Source organism: Microcebus murinus, chromosome 6 (genome assembly GCF_040939455.1).
Source record: "Microcebus murinus isolate Inina chromosome 6, M.murinus_Inina_mat1.0, whole genome shotgun sequence".
Classification (NCBI taxonomy): domain Eukaryota; kingdom Metazoa; phylum Chordata; class Mammalia; order Primates; family Cheirogaleidae; genus Microcebus; species Microcebus murinus.
Genome location: NC_134109.1, coordinates 62,251,322 through 62,270,679, shown reverse-complemented (window position 1 = coordinate 62,270,679; position 19,358 = coordinate 62,251,322).

The following is a 19,358-nucleotide window of genomic DNA, read 5'->3' as shown; positions in this document are numbered from 1 at the left end:
CTGGATATTGTAAGTAAAAAGTACCTGTAAGGCATAAAGTAGATACTATAGGATTTATTCTCTTCACATCTATCATTAAATTTAATAAAAATAGTATGTCTTAGTCTGTCTGGGCTGCTATAACAAAATATCATTGACTAGGAATGTATTTATCACAGTTCTGGAGACTGGGAAGTCCAAGATCAAGGTGCCAGCAGATTCAGTGTCTGGTGAAGGCGTACTTCAAGAATAGTACCTCCTTGCTGTGTCCTCTCGTGGCAGAAGTGGAAGGGGGTAACCAAGCTCCCTCCAGCCTCCTTTGTAAAGGTACTAATCTCATTCATGAGGGTGGAGACTTCTAGACCTAATCATTTCCCTAAAGTCGCACCTCTTAATACCACATTGGGAATTAGGTTTCAGCATATGAATTTTGGGAGGTCACATTCAGACTATAGCATCCTATAAACTTTTTCTTCTACCCAATTGTATTTTGGTACAAATTTTTGCATATTTATAGTATTGGATTGTTTATCTTTCTTGAGTTTTCCCATCAATATTGACATCATGTTTTTATTGATTTTTTTTTTTTTTTTTGAGACAGTCTCACTGTGTCACCTGGGCTAGAATGCAGTGGCATCATCATAGCTCTCACTGCAACCACAAACTCCTGGGCTTACGTGATCCTCCTGCCTCAACCTCCCAAGCAGCTGGAATTATAGGTATGCATCACCACACCTGGCTAATTTTTAAATTTTTGTAGATATGGGGTCTTGGTGTTGCTCAGGCTGGTCTCAAACTCTTGGCCTTAAGCAATCCTTCTGCCTCAGCCTTCCAAAGTGCTAGGATTACAGGTGTGGGCTACCATGCCAGCCTAATTTTACTAATTCTTAGTAGAAACTGCTGACATTTTAATGCAAGACTCCTATATTTTCATTTTCCACCTCTCATTCTTTCTAAAGCACTTTTTACCATCATTACTCTTCTTGCTCTCTTTGCCAAATGAGGCCAGGAGCTAGTTATGTGCAGACATACTGATTGTAGTGTTGTGTGTGTGACTTTCTGTTGTCCTGTCTCCATGCCTTGGTTGGAGTCATCACTCTCACCAGCACAAATCAATTACTTCTTGTTGGAGTACCTGAGCCTTTGAACATCTGTTGTCCTTTACGTCATTTATGGGACTCAGAGATCCACTTGAAGTTTTTTCTCTCATCCCACTGGGATTTTCTAAAACTTGTGTTATTTCCTGTGGCCCAGAGATTGTTTCATTTTCCTTCAAGAGGGGAAAAAATGATCTAAATGCTTCCTGTGATTGCATAAAGTTTATTTTAGGAACTAAAATCTGTGGTCTTTTTTTTTTCCTGATTACACACTATTTTCCTTGCTGAAGAATTTCTAGGGAATATTGGGTGATGTTTACTCTTTTGCACCAAGGAAATGTTTCTCTTACTGACTAGAAAGTTTTAAAGTAAATATTTGGTGACCTTGTAGTTCAAAGTCCAGGCTTTTGATGTGTTTTGTGGAGGAGGGACAAAACATTGCTCTGAATTTCTCTCCTTACTCAAGTTGTTAGCATTCAAGCTGTTGCTTGAAACAGATAGCACTGACCAGTTTTTATAAATAAAATCACCAATAAATAAAAGTATCAAAACCTCTATATGTCCTTTTATGGTGAGGAAAGTTTTTACTGTCTTGAATTAGCAAATATAGCAATTGTTTTCTGTTGAATCAGGAAGATTTCTTGTCCTTTCTAGAGAGGACTTTTCATATAAACAATCTTTTTGTATCTGTGTAAGGCTTTTGATTAATTACAGCTTACAATGAATTATCAAAATGAAGATTCATAATAACCACTTCTTGTTAGAAAAGGGTAGGACACAGGAACTCTGTAGTGAAGTTGCTTTTTATAAAATGAAGTATTGAAAGGATAGGAAAATGTGCCATGTAAGCATTTAGGCTAGAACCTGTATAATCCACTTTTATTTCTGAATGATGGCTTTATTGCCATGCTTTTTAGAATGCTTTAGTGTTCTGAGCTTTTAGAAACAAGTGTGTATGTGACTTGCTTGCACATTTTCTAATAGCATATTTTCCAAATGCAGAATAGGTGCTGCCACTTTATTTTTGGTTTCACTTCACAACTCTGTTAATAAAAATCCTTGTTGCAAACTAATTTTCTTTGACAGTTCATTGCAACCCTAACATGTTATTATTTTAAGCAATAAATGAAGGAGTTATCAGTTCCCATGTAAATAAGAGCATTAGTCACCATCTCAAAAATTGGTTTGAGGAAGGGGGAGAAGATGATTCCTGATGATATGAGAGACTAAATTGTGAGAATAATTTCCTCTTTGTATAGTTAATTTATCTGCCTGAAAATACCTTACCAACATGAATTTCTTTCCCTATATTTTTTCATATATTGGTAAGCCTAAGAGACTCATTTTTTCAGTTGAACAAAACAGGTTTGGAAAGCTCAATAAATTTGCCTAGGTAAGACCATCAAAGGAAAATATACTCAGGAAGTCATGACAAGCCTTTATTAGCTGAAACAGTCCACAGTATTAAGTGGATATCGATTATTTGGGTAAGATTCTATACACATTGGCCTACATTATACATTTGAATTTCCTTGCTTTACTTTCTGGAGTACTAGATATAAATTTGAAGGGAAATTTTAATTCAAACAACTATCCCAGGTAAATCAGCATAAATTTAAGGGGCATTCTTTTCAAATTAAACATTAATCAAGAATAATATAATCTTGACTTATTTCTTTTATTTATTTACTATATCCCTCCCCTGAAATATTTGATTTATTTTATATCTCTAGAGATATTAATATATTTGCTTTGTTCATCTCCATTGCTCATGTGTATCCGGTTTGCCCCCGACCCAAACTTACAGCAAATGACATAACTGTTTTTTATAATAGTTGAGGAAATTCTCAAGAGAGGTTGGCATCTGGGACAAATGAGGAGTTTGCTTCTTAATTTCCCCACCATGGAGGGTAGTGGAAAGGAAGTGTGGAGTTCTTGAAGTGATTAAATTTGCTGGGCCATCTGGTCATCAGGAAAAGGCTGTGTTTTCAATTTCACAGTGAATGAGAAATTTATTAAGTAAGGAGAGACTATTCAGTTTAAGGAAGAAAAGAATCATACCTTATTTCTGCCACTGAGAGCTTCAGCTTGCTTAATTTTAAAAAGAATGGTCACCTGTGGAAGACCGACCACAGGTGGAACTATATAATGATGTTGTCTGTATCACTAGGGAAACTTGGAGACAGTGGATTGGGAAGGTGAGCAAACATACGAGGGTAGCCATTTGCTCTGGAGTTACTCCAGTCCTCTAATGCCTATCCCCACCTCCATGCAATTCTCCTGGAGGAAAGAAAATGTGTTCAAAGGGCTGAATTTTTCTCATGCCAAGGAAAGAAATCAGAGTGCCTGATTCCTTGAAGTTTGTGGCCAGAGCCTTTGATCCAGGTATCAGTTGGAAAGCCATGAATCAAGTGTAATCGATTATCATCCATCCACTCATCTATTTATTGAACTACCTCATGCTTTAAACGTTAAAACCAGGCTCATGTTTTATTTACCACTTTTTAATAAAGCTCTAAGTTCAAGAGAAGCTGTAGAAAGGAAAGAATAATAAAAAGTCAATGCAAAAAGAATATATGAATATTTGCATTAAAAATAGAAGTCTGGGCCGGGCGCGGTGGCTCACGCCTGTAATCCTAGCTCTCTGGGAGGCCGAGGCGGGCGGATTGCTCGAGGTCAGGAGTTCAAAACCAGCCTGAGCAAGAGCGAGACCCCGTCTCTACTATAAATAGAAAGAAATTAATTGGCCAACTGATATGTATATAAAAAAAATTAGCCGGGCATGGTGGCGCATGCCTGTAGTCCCAGCTACTCGGGAGGCTGAGGCAGAAGGATCGCTCAAGCCCAGGAGTGTGAGGTTGCTGTGAGCTAGGCTGACGCCACGGCACTCACTCTAGCCTGGACAACAAAGCGAGACTCTGTCTCAAAAAAAAAAAAAAAAAAAAAAATAGAAGTCTGGCAGAGAAATAGCTATGGACAAGGGTATGCAAAAAATTAAGACCTCAGAGGTGAGTCCCCACATTGCAGGCTTATCATAATCTTTGCAAGTCATTGATACAATTCTCTGATGCTATCTGAATTGAACCTAGAATGCTCAAATATTGGGATGTGTTTGAGATTGAGCAGCCTGGAACTTTATAAAGGATTTGTAGAACCTATAGTTCTACAGAAAAGTGAAATTTGCTTCATTCAAGGTACACTTAAGCACTGAGCATAGAATGAAATTTTTTTATCCTGTAAGAGACTATTGCCCAGATGGTCTTTGGTATATTAGGAGTGCTGTCAAATTGAGAATTCTTTTCGGCTTCATTTGAAACCTCCAGCATGGAGAGAGGGGGCGGGGCCAGGAGCAGAAAGCCAGGCAAAAAGAATGGAATGTGCAGAAGCTTGGATGCCAAGAGCTTAGTCTGCCTCCAGATCACAGACAAGGTCATTGCAGCTGAAGCCGCGCTGGGCTGGGTCTGAGTAGAGTTGAGCTGGGAAGGTGCAAAGGGCCAGGTCATGCAGGGCCTTCATGCCATGCAAAGGAGTTAGACGTTACCCACAGATGATATTGGGGAATCTTAGTGGACACCCCTCCTTATCTGCTGACATCCTGGCTTGCAGTCTTCAATCTTTACCTTTTCTGTCCATTCCAAGCTCACGCTCAGGCCACACGCATTGCTTCAATGTGTACGTGGACATCCCATCGAGCACCCAAGCCTCAAAGGCTTTTTTAGTTTCCAAGTTCTCTACCTCCACTCCTCAGATTTTGTTTATTCTCAGATCCACTCTGCATCTGAAATCTAAAATTCTCCAAACTCTGAATGTGATAACCTACATCCTTTCCTTTCCCACACTGCACTGCCTTCACTGAACTTGCTTTTCAGGACTCTGGTCCTTAATGTCCCCTCTCCCAGTCCTCTCTCCTAACTTTCCTTCTGTATTAGGGTTCTCCAGAGAAACAGAACCAATAGTGTCTGTATATAAATAAAGAGAGGCCGGGCGCAGTGGCTCACGCCTGTAATCCTAGCACTCTGGAAGGCCAAAGCAGGTGGATCATTTGAGCTCAGTAGTTCAAGACCAGCCTGAGCAAGAGCGAGACCACGTCTCCACCAAAAATAGAAAAAATTAGCCGGGCATGGTGGCGCATGCCTGTAGTCCCAGCTACTTGGGAGGCTGAGGCAGGAGGATCGCTTGAGCCCCGGAGTTTGAGGTTGCTGTGAGCTAGGCTGACACCACAGCACTCTAGCCTGGGCAGCAGAGTGAGACTCTGTCTCAATAAATAAATAAAGAGAATATTTTAAGGAATTGGCTTACATGATTACCAAGGCTAATAAGTCCAAAATCTGCAGGGTGGGCTGGAAAGCTAGAGATTCAAGAAGGATCCAATGTTGTGGTTCAAGTAAAAAGGCTGTCTGTTGGCAGAATTCCTTCTTGCTTAGGGGAGGTCAGTCTTTTATTCTGTTCAGGCCTTCAACTGATTGGATGAGGCCCACTCACATCATAAGGGACAGAATACTCAAAGTCCACTGATTTAAATTTTAACCTCATCTAAAACTACCCTCACAAAAACATCCAGAATTATATTTGAGCAAATATCTAGGCACTGTGGCCCAGCCAAGTTGACACACAAAATTAACCATCACACTTTCTTTTCCAACCTAGACCTACACAATGAATGGCTATATTTGCTTCTCCCATACCTTGTTATGTGACCACTGCATCTGCTTTGTTAATGCCAAAGTCCTGCAGTCTGCTTCCGCTATTCTTGATACTGCTCAACACTGAAGAAAACCACAAGCCCAAGTGTAATGATGCTACAACAAATGTGTGGTCTCTAGCTCAACATGGACCCATAGGGTTCCTGAGAAGTACTTGTGTGTCCCTGGTCAACTCCTTCATTCCCACAGAGGCTATTTCAGACCTGTACAGTTTTGTGGGATCCTTTACCCATCCCTGTCTGTCTCTCAGTAGATGAACTTACCTGTTTCTATACTGTGAAAATCATGGTCTTGAGTATGAACCACATCAACTTGTTGTTCTTCCTCCCTGTCCTAAGCATTTAAATAATCTTGGTTTGCCCTCACTAGGGAATGTTAGGAGCAAATAGCCCAATAGAGGCTGGGTATGATGGCTCACACCTGCAATCCTGGCACCTATAGAGACTGAGATGGGAGGATCACTTGAGACTAGGAGTTTGAGACCAGCCTGAGCAACATAGCAAGACCCTGTTTCTTTTTTTTAAATTAGCCAGGCATGGTGGCACATACCTGTAGTCCTAGCTCAGAGGTGATGAACCTGTGGCCTTCTATTTTAATAAAATCCCTTTATTTTTATAAATACATTTTGTTCATCTTTTATATTTTTATTTTATTTTTAAAACAAATCTAGGATTTGTTATATAAAATTTGGATTCAGTCAAAAGGTCATACTCAGGGACCTAGAAGGCCACAGGACCTAGCTACTCAGGAGACTGAGGGGGGAGGATTGCTTGAGACCAAGAGTTTAAGACTACAGTGAGCTATGATTGCATTCCAGCCAGGGCAACACAGTGAGACCCTGTCTCAGAGAAAAACAACAACAACAACAACAACAAAAAGCCCAATAGGAATTTACACTTTGTGTTCAGAATCCATCCAGAGCAACTCTGCCTCTTCTCAGTTTTGACTTTCCTGGCACCTTAATTCTTCGCCCCATTTTCCCACTCTCTACCTTCCTCTTTCCACCATGTCTCCTCAGCATCTGAGAGGGGCTGGAATTTCCATGTGCAACATTGGTTGGCATCAGAAACAGGTATGGAAGAAAGCATGTGCTGAAACATCTCCCAAGTATACCTCTAGACCTGCGTCTTTTCCCACACAAAGTCCCACTCTTAAAAGGCCATTTTATGAATTAATCATGGCACATGCCAAGCATGCACTTGTGTGTGCACGTGTGTACTTAAATCTTGAGCATTTGAAACAGCTCTTACAGACCTCTATACCATCAGAGGAAGGCTGGAAGGCAGCTCTACGTCCAGCCTGGAGCTCAAAACAGTGGATGGGTTGCAGATAGAGCTTTGGGAGTCATTGATATGCTGGTGAAGATTGAAACATCTTAGGTACCTTTTGCATCTTTAGTTTCCAAAAAGTAGACAGGTCAACTGTCCTACTTTTAAAATACTAAATACATCTAAAGGTACAAGTATAAAATTAAAGAGAACTCAATGAACAAATACATGAATGAATGAATGAGTTAGTAAGTTCTCCCAGAGAGTAAGTTCTTGGGAATGTTAGTTTTCTTCCTCAGCCTACTTGAAAATGCCATGGTGCTCCTTCAGTGCCTGAGGGTCTCTTGTTATTTCTAAGCCAAAAGAAAAAAATGATGGCTCTAACATCCTATTAATTCATTAGTTAATGCTGCATCATTTCAAGTGTCACCAAGGAATCACTGTCGCTCATTCAGTTTTCTTTTTCTCTAATGTATAGGGCTGCTCTAGATAATATATGTTTTGCATTCATTCTCTGTGTCAGCTCTCCAAGATAGGTAGTGTCGTTAGGCCAGGAGACTCAAGATCCATTGGTGGTAATAGATTTTACATTGATGAAACCAAATATGTTTTGCTGAGAATATTGATAAAGCCATTCATTTTTACTGAGGGCTGTTCCCACTGATAGTTGGTCAAATACAAGAAGGAAAATAAATATGGATGATCCTGGCATTACTGCCACTGACATTTTTTCATTAATCTTTTTGTATATAGTCTGTATGTGAGAATAGGTACCAAACTGCATTTAATTTTCCTATTCCTCCTAGAATTGCAGTTGTTAATTTTATGTACCAATTCTTAAAGGAAAAGATACTTTTCTCTATGAAGGTATGGTGCTTCAACTTGATAATATGATTCTTGCTTTCTAAACATGTTAGAGTTAAAATTTAATTAATGAGGATACATGTTTAATGAGATATATAGATTAATTGAAATATAGAATTATTGAAACTTTCCTAAAACAAAATTTTAGGAGTATATTTCTATACCTTAATGAATTATGTGAAGTGTAGTCTATTTATCTTCCCTTGATCAAAATGGATTTTGCCATGCTTCAGGAAATAAGCAATCAGTTATGCTTATACTATAATATATATGCATACATAGTGAGAGAAAGTAATTTCACTTTCTTTATTTCCAGGATCTAGCCTCAGAATTGGAGTTAAAACAACTAAAATTCTTTATTCCCATTTGTTTTCTTTTGGTTGCCTCTTTAACCTCAGGGCTACCTGAATACTTTCCCAAATTCAGTTTCACTGGGGATTATGTTATTTGAGGTTTTAAAATCACTGTTAATCTTTTTTTTTCCTATTTCAATTGGAAGTCATACATTTTAATAAACTGTGTTTAAGGTGCTGACTAAGGCAAAGAAATGAGTGTCCTTTAAATTATAGAAAGCATGTATTTTTTTTAAAAATTCTAAATTGGATTACTTTAGATGTGAATTTATCTGCTGATTGAATGCTATAATCATCTCCAGTCTTTCTCCTAACTCTTCCTTCGTTGTTCAGGCAAGGAATTTTTATCAGGTGTCTACAACCTGTCAGGCAGTATGTGAGTTGCTGGGGAACACAATGATGGCAAACTACAATCTCTGCCCTCAATGTACTTATGAGGTCACTGATGGATCAGACAGGGTTCTCAAGCATCACTGGCTGAACAAATCAAGGCTAGATTTCAAGTTCATTATTCTCAGTCAATTATAAAGCAAAATTGTAGCAGCTGTCTTGGAAAATTCAAGTTTGACTCTGGCTGCTAAAGTTTGAAAGAGGCTTCAACATCTTATTGTTCTAGATCAGTGGTTCTAAAATTCTAATGTGCCTGGAATCACTGGTGGAATTGTTAAAATGCAGATTGCTGGGCCCCCATCCTGGAGGTTCTAATTCAGTAGGTCTAGGGTTGGAGGTGGGTGGATTTGTGTTTGTAACAACTCCACAGACGCTGCTGGTTTGGGGACCACACTTTGAGAACCATTGGTCTAAATTATCTTGTTCCTTAATAGACCCTCCTTCCTGTGACAACAGTGATGTTAATAATGATAACAAGTCATATTTAGTGAGCTCTTGTGAAGCGTCAGGTATTGTGCCCTTTACATCCATTGTTACATTAAGCCTTCATGACAGCCTAATGAAATAGATGTGATTACTGTGTTCATTCTACAAGTAAGGAAATGAACATTTGGAGAAGTAATTATTTGCCCAAGATCGTAGAGCTAGTAAGTGACAAAGGCCAGAATTTGAACCTGAGTCTTTCTGAGACATGTCTTTGCTCCACCCACTATGCTCTCCTGCCTTCCTGTGATGGCCAGCACACCTGGGCAGTGATAGAATAGCACAATCATATCTACTAGGGAGATACCCATGGACACACCCATGATGTGACGTGTCTTCGTGTGTGCCTGCACCTTAGGGGATTCTGAATAGATGGTTCTTTAGGCTCTTGTGACAGAACTTCTCCTAGTAATCTATTCTAGTGGCTAATAAGCTTTAGATGGGAAATTTTCTTTTTAATTGGATAAAATGTTTCCGTTTTACAGTTTTTCAAAAGCCATTAAGTCATCAAGAATTAGATAGCCGTAGCACAGTACCCTAGTTAAATTGACCACAGCTCTATATAAAACAGGATTTGAAAGTGAGGGCTGAAACAGATCTGTTGCTTTTTCCAGAAGGTCATACCTGCCCCCTTTCCAATACTCATCCACTTAACAGCCCTTTTCAAAAGATGTCTGCAAAATTAGTTTGAGCTTTTCTGACCTGTCTCAGTTGAAGTACTTTTTGCATATCTCCTGACATAAAAACAGCAGTTATCCAGTATATTAATTAACAGTCCTTTGAAGAGGGTTCAATGATCTCTTGTCCTCATAGGAAAATCAGAGAATGTGCTGGTTCACCAGCATCCTGGGACACATATTTTGCTTTCTGCTTAGACACATTGTCTTTGGTCAGGAGTTGCTCCCATCCTCTGACCCTGCACCAGACTCTGCTCCCCCAGCAAAGTGGGGAAGCCCTTTCCGGTGGGATCTCAGAGGCCCATCCTGTCCCCAAGTTTGATCTTGATTCTTTTCTTTTTTTTTTTCTTCTTTTTAATCTGCCTTCTTTATTTCCTCATAGAAGATCACTAAACCCTGACCCAATGTTCAGGGAATTATGTTATTTCCTTAACCCAGTGACTGATGAGTAAATTGAATATTCAATCACATTCCTTGTCTTTAGAACCCTGTCTTAGTTGTCTTTATGGAAATTGCGAGGTCTCAGCTCTGTTCATTTGCCAGATGTCAAACTTTAAAAGTTAACTATGATCCTAGAGGCCTTTTTTGACATCCAGTCTGACCAAACTACTTTATTAGGTATTAGGAAGCTTTTTATTGTTATTTTATCTTCATTAGCATCATCATCATCCTATAAAATAAAGCACAGATACTGAAAACAGCATGACAATTATATGGCATAATAAATTATTCTAAGGTGAATATTCTTGCAACTGTCAAGAAATAGAACTTTGTCCCCCATCCAGAAGCCCCTTCCATGGACCTCATTCCAATCACAGGTCCCTCCCTCCCTGCAAAAGTAACCATATCCTGACTTTATCATGATCACTTCAGTGTGTTTTCCTAGTATTATTTTGCATTTGTGCATCCTTAGCACTATAGTTTAATCTTGCTCATTGTTTACATTTAATGTCCCTTTAAGTCTTTTAATTTACAGATTTCCTCTCCATCACTTTCTTTTCCTTCAAATGTATGTGGAACAATCTAGGCTATTTGACCTTTAGAGTTTCCCAAAGTCTGGATTTTGCTAATTACAGCCTCTTGGTGCAGTATAGCATGTTCCCCTGTTCTCTGTATCTCCTAGAAGTTGGCAACTGAATCCAGACACTGGATCAGATTCACATTTACTCCCATTGGCAAGATTCTAGGTGGTATTTGGCAAGATCATAAGAGGCAAATGATAACTGGTTGTCTATCTTTTCGTAATAAGAATAGTTTTTATACTTAATGTCTATATCTATTAATTCATTAGATAATAGAATAGCACCATTTGCATGGTTGCAAATGGTGCTATTCTATCATTTCTTTCACATTTGTTAGTTGGAATATATTTGTAATGAGATTCTAAAGTTACTATTGATTTATCAATGGCATAGTTCATGTGGGAAAAAGATAAATGCTTGATTCTTTCCTTTCATTTACTGATTCTCAATATAATGAATTATATCCGGTCCTCTCTATTTGTGAGTTCCATATCTGTGTATTCAACCAACCACAGATTGAAAATATTTAGGAAAAAAATTGGATGGTTGCATCTGTACTGAACATGTTACACACTTTTTTCTTATCATTATTGCCTAAACGATATACAGAGTATCCCAAAAGTCACCATACATATGTATGTAAATTTCCCATTTTCCCTACATATGGTGACTTTTGGGACACCTTGTAGTATGACAACTTTTACATAGCATTTACATTGTATTAGGTATTATAAGTAATCCAGAGTTGATTTAAAGTATATGGGAGGTTGTGCATAGATTATATGCAAATACTGCACCATTTTAAATAAGGAACTTGAGCTTCCATGGATTTTGGTATCCATGGCGAGGGTGGGTGGGTCCTGGAACCAGTCTCCCATGGATGTTGAAGGACTGCTGTAGTCCTTACACTTCAAAGTTAGCCAGTTCTTTCTTAACAAGATCATTTAAGAACTCATGGATTTAAACAAATTTAATAGGTCTCAACATTGCATTTATTATCATTACTGAAGCTCAAATTATCACATCTTTCATGGCTAGTGGAAGGCTCTTCAAAGTGACTCCTAAGTCCTTTTGACATGACCTGAGTCGTTTTCTCTAATAAGTGAGAAATAGTACTTTAAATATATCTGGTGTAGGGATGCTCTTTGCTACTGGATCCATCTTTGTTTTTAGGCCTTTTCAGTAGGTAGAGCTAGGAAAGGTATGTGTCTAGACACGTACATACATATGTGCATATAATTTGAATCTGCCCTTTTCCCCATTTTTCAATAGTTGTACTTTGTATTGTTTCTTAGCCCTCACAGAGTCTTAGTTCCACCGGTAAAGTGTATATTTCATGTCCACTAGCAATCCTTATGTCAGTGTTACCCTAGCCATTTTGGTTGTCTAATCATTTGTCTTAGTCATTTCGGCTCGTTCCTCGGGAAAGGCTTTTGGGGATGTTCCCTGAGTCCTTGTATGTTGATAAGTTTGTGCCCTTTATATTATAATAGAAAGTGAATTTTCTGGCTGTAAAATTATTTGCTCATTCTTTCTTTGAGTATCTTAAATATATTACTCCATTTCCTCCTGGTAAAAAGCACTATTGTGGAAAAAATTAATGGCAATTTAAATTCTTCCCTTATAATTTACATGTTCTTTTTCTAGGAGCTCAAAGGATCTCTTCTCTCTTCCCCTCACCGTTTCCCCTTCCTAGTCCTCTTTGCTTTTTTTTTTTTTTTTTTTTTTAAACAGTGTATTTTACCAAATGTGGCTTGGCATTGGTCATTGTGCATTGATATTTTCAGGTACATGTGTTTTCTTCAATATTCAGTTTCAAGTCTTTGCTTTTGTATATTTAGAAAAGTTTTTTGTGAATTACAGTTTTTAGTATTTATTTCCTTACTTTGGCTTACTTTCCTTACTTTGGCTTTTCCTATGCAAAATGACTCTTATTATCAGTGGCACTCCTCTGCATATCTTTAATATTTGAATCCTTTTTTCATTTCTTTTTAATGAAAAAAATATTTTTTGCACATTTTGTTTCTCTTAAGACATTATCTGTTGTATATATTTGCTCTTAAGTTCCTTCTAGTTTATTCTTTATTTCTGAACTATTTCTAATTTTTATGAGTTTTGTCACCTCATTTCTGAGTCTTTCTAATTTTGATTTTACAAGTTTTACAAGTTTTCTATCATTTTCTTAATGTTGTCTAACTTATTTTGAAGTTATTAGTTTACAATTTTGTTGTTTTCGTGGGCATGTCTTTGCCTGTGGGATGCTATTCAACTGGTTTTCTTTTTCTTTATAACTTTGTGTGATATCTAGTTTGATACTTTTCTGTAGCTCATTTTTGTGAAATTAGTTTTTCTGAACTTTAGAAAGAGGCAGGGTTCAGAAAAGCTTTTCTTACTTCGTTGAGTTCCCTCTTTTGTTGTTTCTGTGTACTATTCAAATATATGGCAGCTCACTTTCTGAGCTTTCTTGGCTCTGTTTTCCTCCCCTACTTTGGTCTGAACTTTCTGTTTCCTTTGTCTCTGCTGTCCTTATTCAGCTCAATTTTGATTATACTCCAGCAGCTTCTCACCAGCATGGCCCCTGTCCTAGAAGGAGAACCTGATGAGTTGGGTTGGGGAATTCATAGGGACCCCTTCAGTCCTTCTTACTGCAGGCCTGCTATACTCACTTGCTATTTGAGAGGACAGTACCTCCCAGCTTTAACTGCATTTCTCAAATTGGTCTTCCATATTTTCAGTGAATACCTGTTGCGGTTTTTCTGTTCTCAGATCCATAAGTCAGAGACCCCATTGCTTCCCGCTTCCTGCACACAGATGGGCTATCGTGCAGGTCTTGGGAGTATTGGTAGTTTGTGTCCACTCACTCGAATTCTGAGGTTCGTGGGGATACCTTGACAGCAGATTTTATTATAAAAATCAGCTGTCCATGGGTTTCTGGTTTTTCTGTCTTGTTGTTCTGTTCTTATGTGAGGATTTGGAGAGATTGAAAAGCTATGCTGGCCACTGCTGCCGCCCTACCAGAATCTTCCCTGAGCAGAGAGCTCTTGATAAATGTTCCCCGAGTTTCCTTCTCACTTAGAGCGAGGAGAACTATTTTAACCTCTGTGGTGGAGACCTTGAAAAGTGTTTTTGATAGAGAACTCTCTCTCTACCCATTGGCCTGCTCAAGACCCTCTTTTCCCTCCCTATTCTCCCAGGCAGGTTTTAGTAGGATGAAGGGGAGCATGTATACTTTAGAACTTAGCAGTGTTTGAATGTCATGATGTATTGTAAAAAACAAAAAACAAACAAAAAAAACCTTAGCAGTGTGACAGGATAGTTGGAATATTTTTCTGTCCTATTCTACCTAAGACTGAACCAAAAGATAAGTGAGAGACAAAAGCTATTTCTTCCTCACCTGGAGCTTTAGTCACTCATTCTTAAATGGGAGGAAATAATTTAAAATACAGTTTTTCTGAGGCTGATATTACACTTGCAGGTGGAGGCAGGCACCCCTAGGGAAACCAGCTCTGTGACCTGAGGAACATTTTTAAAGTTTATATTTGCATGGAGGGAATTGGAAAGGTCTAGGATTTGACGCTGTCATAACAATCGGTCTCATGAGTGCCCGCCTCACTCTAGCCTCTGGAGGAAGGCAGCCGTGTGACTGAAGTTAGCACTCCTTCCTTATGCCTAGCAGGCTCTGTCCTCCCCAGGTCAGCGAGGGACTGTCAAGTCACTAGGCTCTGCAGTTTTTCTGTGCAGGTGCTGGGTGTCCTCAGAAATCCTAGCACTGTCCTGCTTGGGGCCCTTGCTGACAGCTAGGGCTCTGTTGGAGTTTGGACTAGGCAGGAAGGGCCCTTTGATTGGCATTTCCTTTATTAGCTGGGAGCCTACAAACAATCAGCCCTTCTACCCTATGCCAGCATTCGGTGTTTGGCCTGCAAGTGTCTCTTGGTGACCTTTATTTGCATTGGCCTGCAGATAATAGTTTCCTTAGTGAGGAGGAGGCTGGAGGAGGTAAAGGGCATATGTGAAGCCTAAGTATTAACTGTGAGGACTTAAGTATAGGATGTGCAGCCTGCTCTGGCAACCTCAGTTCCGCTGCCCTTTATGAAGGGGACAATGACTATCATTAGCCACCCTGGTCAAGCACCGCTGCAAGAGCATTTTAGAGATAAAACAACCAGTGTCCTTCAGAGGTCCCTAAAACAGGAGGCCACACCTGATAACTATGGAAGGGATCAAACTTTGTCATATGGGACAGTTAAAAATTTTTTTAAAAATTTGTTGCCAAATATCAGGAGACTATATATATATGTATATGTGTATATGTATATATATATATATATACACACACACACACACACACATATATACACATAAAAGGTCAATTTCTGGCTTCTCTTGAGAAACCAGAGGTCTGGCAACAATTGGCTGGAGCCGAGTGGCAGCCACCCCCTAATTTAGAAAACCATGTGTTCCTTGTTGCCATAGTCCCCCCTTTCTCCTCTACCATCATTTTTATTCTTTTTCCTGGATTATTCCCATCAGCATACAAACCTAATGTTATTTCTTCCTTCTTAAAAATGTCAACCTTTACTTGATTTCACATCCCCTGCCAGCTGCTCCCTGCTTTCTCCTCCTTGTAGCAAAAACTCCTCAAAAGAATTGTGCACACTGTCTCCATTCCTCTGCTCTCATTCTCTCTGCAGTCAAGCTTTGGCCCCCATGGCTCCACCCCAAGGCCGTGTGCCAAATGTCACAGCGTGACACTTGTGTCTCACCTTTCCTCTGGAGTGAGCTGCCTGTGAGGTCCCTCCCTCCATCCCTCCAGTGGACACTCTCCACTCACCTGCCCTCCAGGTTCCAGACTTTGGAGTTTTTCCTTCTCTCCGGCCTCTTAGCTTAGAGATCCTTGAGTCTCTGCTCTTAGTCCTCATCTCTCGCACACCTTTAGTGATCACCTTTAGTCTCCAGACTTTAAAAAGCCTGCTGAATGTCAAGGGTATCTGCAGCTCAGGCCTCCCTCCAGAACTACAGTCTTAGATCCAGCTGCCTACCTGATGCCTCCTCTTGCTGTCTAATAGACCTCTCAGAGCTGGCACATCCAAACTAAACTCTTGGTCTTTCTGCCTTTGCCAGCTAGCTTCCATGCTTCTCTCCATATCCACTCTCCATGCCCCTGGGAGATTATGGGAATAATCCAGGAAAAACTTGTCCTCACTGTTCTGCTCTCTGGCTTCTGGTTGCTAGATCCTAGAAGAAAATGGGGGACAGAGGAGAGTGAGGTCAGGGTGTTTATTTCTGGGGTAGTTCAGGGCTGGTTGCATCCCTCTGTCAAAGGTAAGTCAACACAGCCATCTCCACATGATTCTTTCCTTTCCTGGTCTGGTAACCAGCCCCTTCAGGCCTAGGCCCCGCTGTTTACTGGCCCCTGGGTATAGCACTATCACTAGTAGTTTCTCTCCACCCTGCCCACACCTTTGTAAATAGTCTCTTCAGTAAACCCTCCATGAATTATCCTAATTTGAGTATGCCATCTGTTTCCTGCTGGGACCTTGATTATACCCCATGTTGTCACCCTTATTATTTGAAGATAATGTTAACTGAGAGTGACCATCCTTTGTGTGAGGACAGTTAGAAAGGCAGATGTGTGTCTATCATTTTAATGGTACACTGTGATGGAAGCCTGAGGGGAAAGCAGAGCCACATAGTCACTGCAATAAATGTCTGTGACTAGACCTTCACCCTAGAGGACAGATAACAATTCAGAAGTAGATGCAAATGAGATAAAAGAGCATTTACCTTAGATAATGACTCTGTTGCACAAGTCACAGACTCATGTGATTCATTCCAGCTGTGGGAATATAACATTGTGATTCAGAGAAACCATCAAAGAAGGCTGTGAAATGCATTCCTATAAATTTCCAACCATTTTTGCCAAGATACATACAGTGCAGGAATATTGCATCTCCTTACTCTGAAGAGTGGGCATTGATTTAGCTGCCAGAGACAGAGGAAGCCATTATTAATTTATCTACAGACACTGACCCAGGCCATTCAATAAACAGGAGGACCAATGCAAGGATTATGTTTCATTGATGCCATTGTTTACTCTTGTTAATGCTATTTATATGCTCAGCACAAACTCAAGCAAGATCCCAGTTTGTTAATGCTTCACATTCTTTTTGCATCTGATTGATTATAAAGGGAAGAGGTATGGTAGCTCATCTAATGCATATGGTTGGGACAGCAGAAAGGGAGACTCAATGTGGAATTTTGAGGTTACAGAGATTTTATTTCCAACTTCACTTCCACTTTCTCTTCCTCTCCACCACCACAGCAGAATCCAGAACTCCTTTACCTCTGGCTTTTAGGATTTAGTTACAGCCTTGTTTTTCCTTTCTGCAAATCAAACAATCTGATAAATGTATTAATGAAAGGGCTACAGAGAAAAGATATATGGACTTTTCCAAGGGCATTTTTGTTTTTAAAGCAACAACAAAAAAAGAAATAGTAAAGTATATAAAACATAAATTAAGATGAAATAAGAATTAGTTATATCATTCAAGGATGCCAAAGTTATTTTTTAAAATTGTTTTTTGCATGTAAAATATACAATTTATTGTACACAGAAGGCCTCCTATTATTCTTGGGGCCCTGCAACCCTCAGGGTTGAAGAATGGAGATTTCTGGACCTCAAAGCCTCCTGAGGATGCCTGGTAGCCCTGACAGCACGTAACTGGGCTGAGGAGCACTTTGAGCCTATCCAAGAAGCTTTTTCAATTCTGAAGGGATTCTCTCTTGGCTTTTGCCAAGTTTTATGGAGCCTCAGGCTTCCTGTCCACCTTTCCCCCCATGCTCCACATTTCTGTATGTTTACTGTGAGCCTGGCTGAACCTGCAGGCCACCTTCTCAGGCAACCCATTCCCCAGTAGGTCTATTTCTATAGGCTGTTACTAGCTCCCACTAACACACACACACACACACACACACACACACACACACACACACACACACACACAGAACTAGAAGCATTTGTTACCAAAACAAGAGCTACAAAATGAAGGGGCTTGAGTACTTTGCTTGTCTCAGTGGGCATTTCCATCAACCGAATATTGTCCCCCATTTGACAGCCACTAATATCCACCAGATAAATTTCCACAAAACGACTTCTTTAAAATGCTTATTAAATAAACGTCTTCCAATAAATGAGTATCTTCCATATAAAACAGCTACAATCCTTAGTTGATTGTAGGGTCACTTTTCTGGTTTTAGTGTATGTCATAAGGAAAATGATCTGTGTCTAATTTATGGAACTTGAAATGATGGTTCAGGCTATTTCTATATGATCTTAAATAGCCAACTAAAAATAGAAAATTTAGCTAACTGTCTGCATTTTTGGTCAACATGATATCAAACACCTAGATATAATATTTAAAAATAGTTGAGTCATTAATGTATCTTACAGATTAGCCTAAGCAAGCAACTTAGGAAGTCTAAAGCATATTTGCATGTTTTTAGTGTTCCTACTAAATTTTTACTTGGCTAATTATGATTTTGCTTAAATGTTAAATATTATGTTTGAGGCTTTTTCTTATGATTTAGTACTAAATTATCCTTATTTTCGATATATTTGTTATGACTTTTAAATATATTTACTGTCATTCATTTTAAAAAAAAAAAAAAAAATAAAATTGTTTTTTGAACAGGTGGTCAATTGAAGAAAATGATAATGTTTATAAATTTAGAAAGGAGAGCTTTATTTCTCATAAATTGTTGTAGCCTGCAGGGTGGCCATTCTGACAGGCTGGGAAGCAGTAGCCTCAGGCAGAAGCTGGGAGCTTGTACTTCAAGGGAGGGATAACGGGAACAGAAATTTATTCCAAGAGGGGTGGCTGAATATAGTATTTAAAAAGGTAGAGGAGGAGTTATGAATATTTATGAAAGGGGAAACATGTGCATGTGCAATTGAGCTTTATGCAGCTTCATGAGACCTATGTTCAGAAAATGGTGGTCTTAGCATGATCCAGCAGTGGAGTTTTCAGCCCTCTGACTTCAAAAGGTGAAGCAGAGGACTTGAAAACCCTCTCTGCCCATCCTCCATAGACTGGCAGAACCACCCTGTGGTCAGTAGTCTCTTAATAGGAAGGTATACTGGTCAGTTGTTGTGCAAAAGGGAGGAGCAGCATTAGGCAGCTGATAAAAATCAGTGGTGGGGCAAGTCTGTCCAAAGGCTGGTTCTGTTTAACCCTTAGGGAAGAAGGCTAATGGCAGTTAACAAGGGTGAGGGTATAACAAGGCATGTGTGACCTCCCACCATGGCCAGGAACTCAGTTTTAAGTTTCTCTGGGGTCCCCTTGGCCAAGAAGAGGGTCCCTTCAGTCAGTTGGGGGGTTTAGGATTTTATTTTTGTTCACTAGGCCCAGAAAAGGGAAAATGAAAGCAGAAAGGACAAATAATTAGAGAGGCAAAGATTTATGTACCAGAAGGTTTATTCTATAATTGTGCGTTCTGGTAGAAGCAACAAAAATATCCTGCAA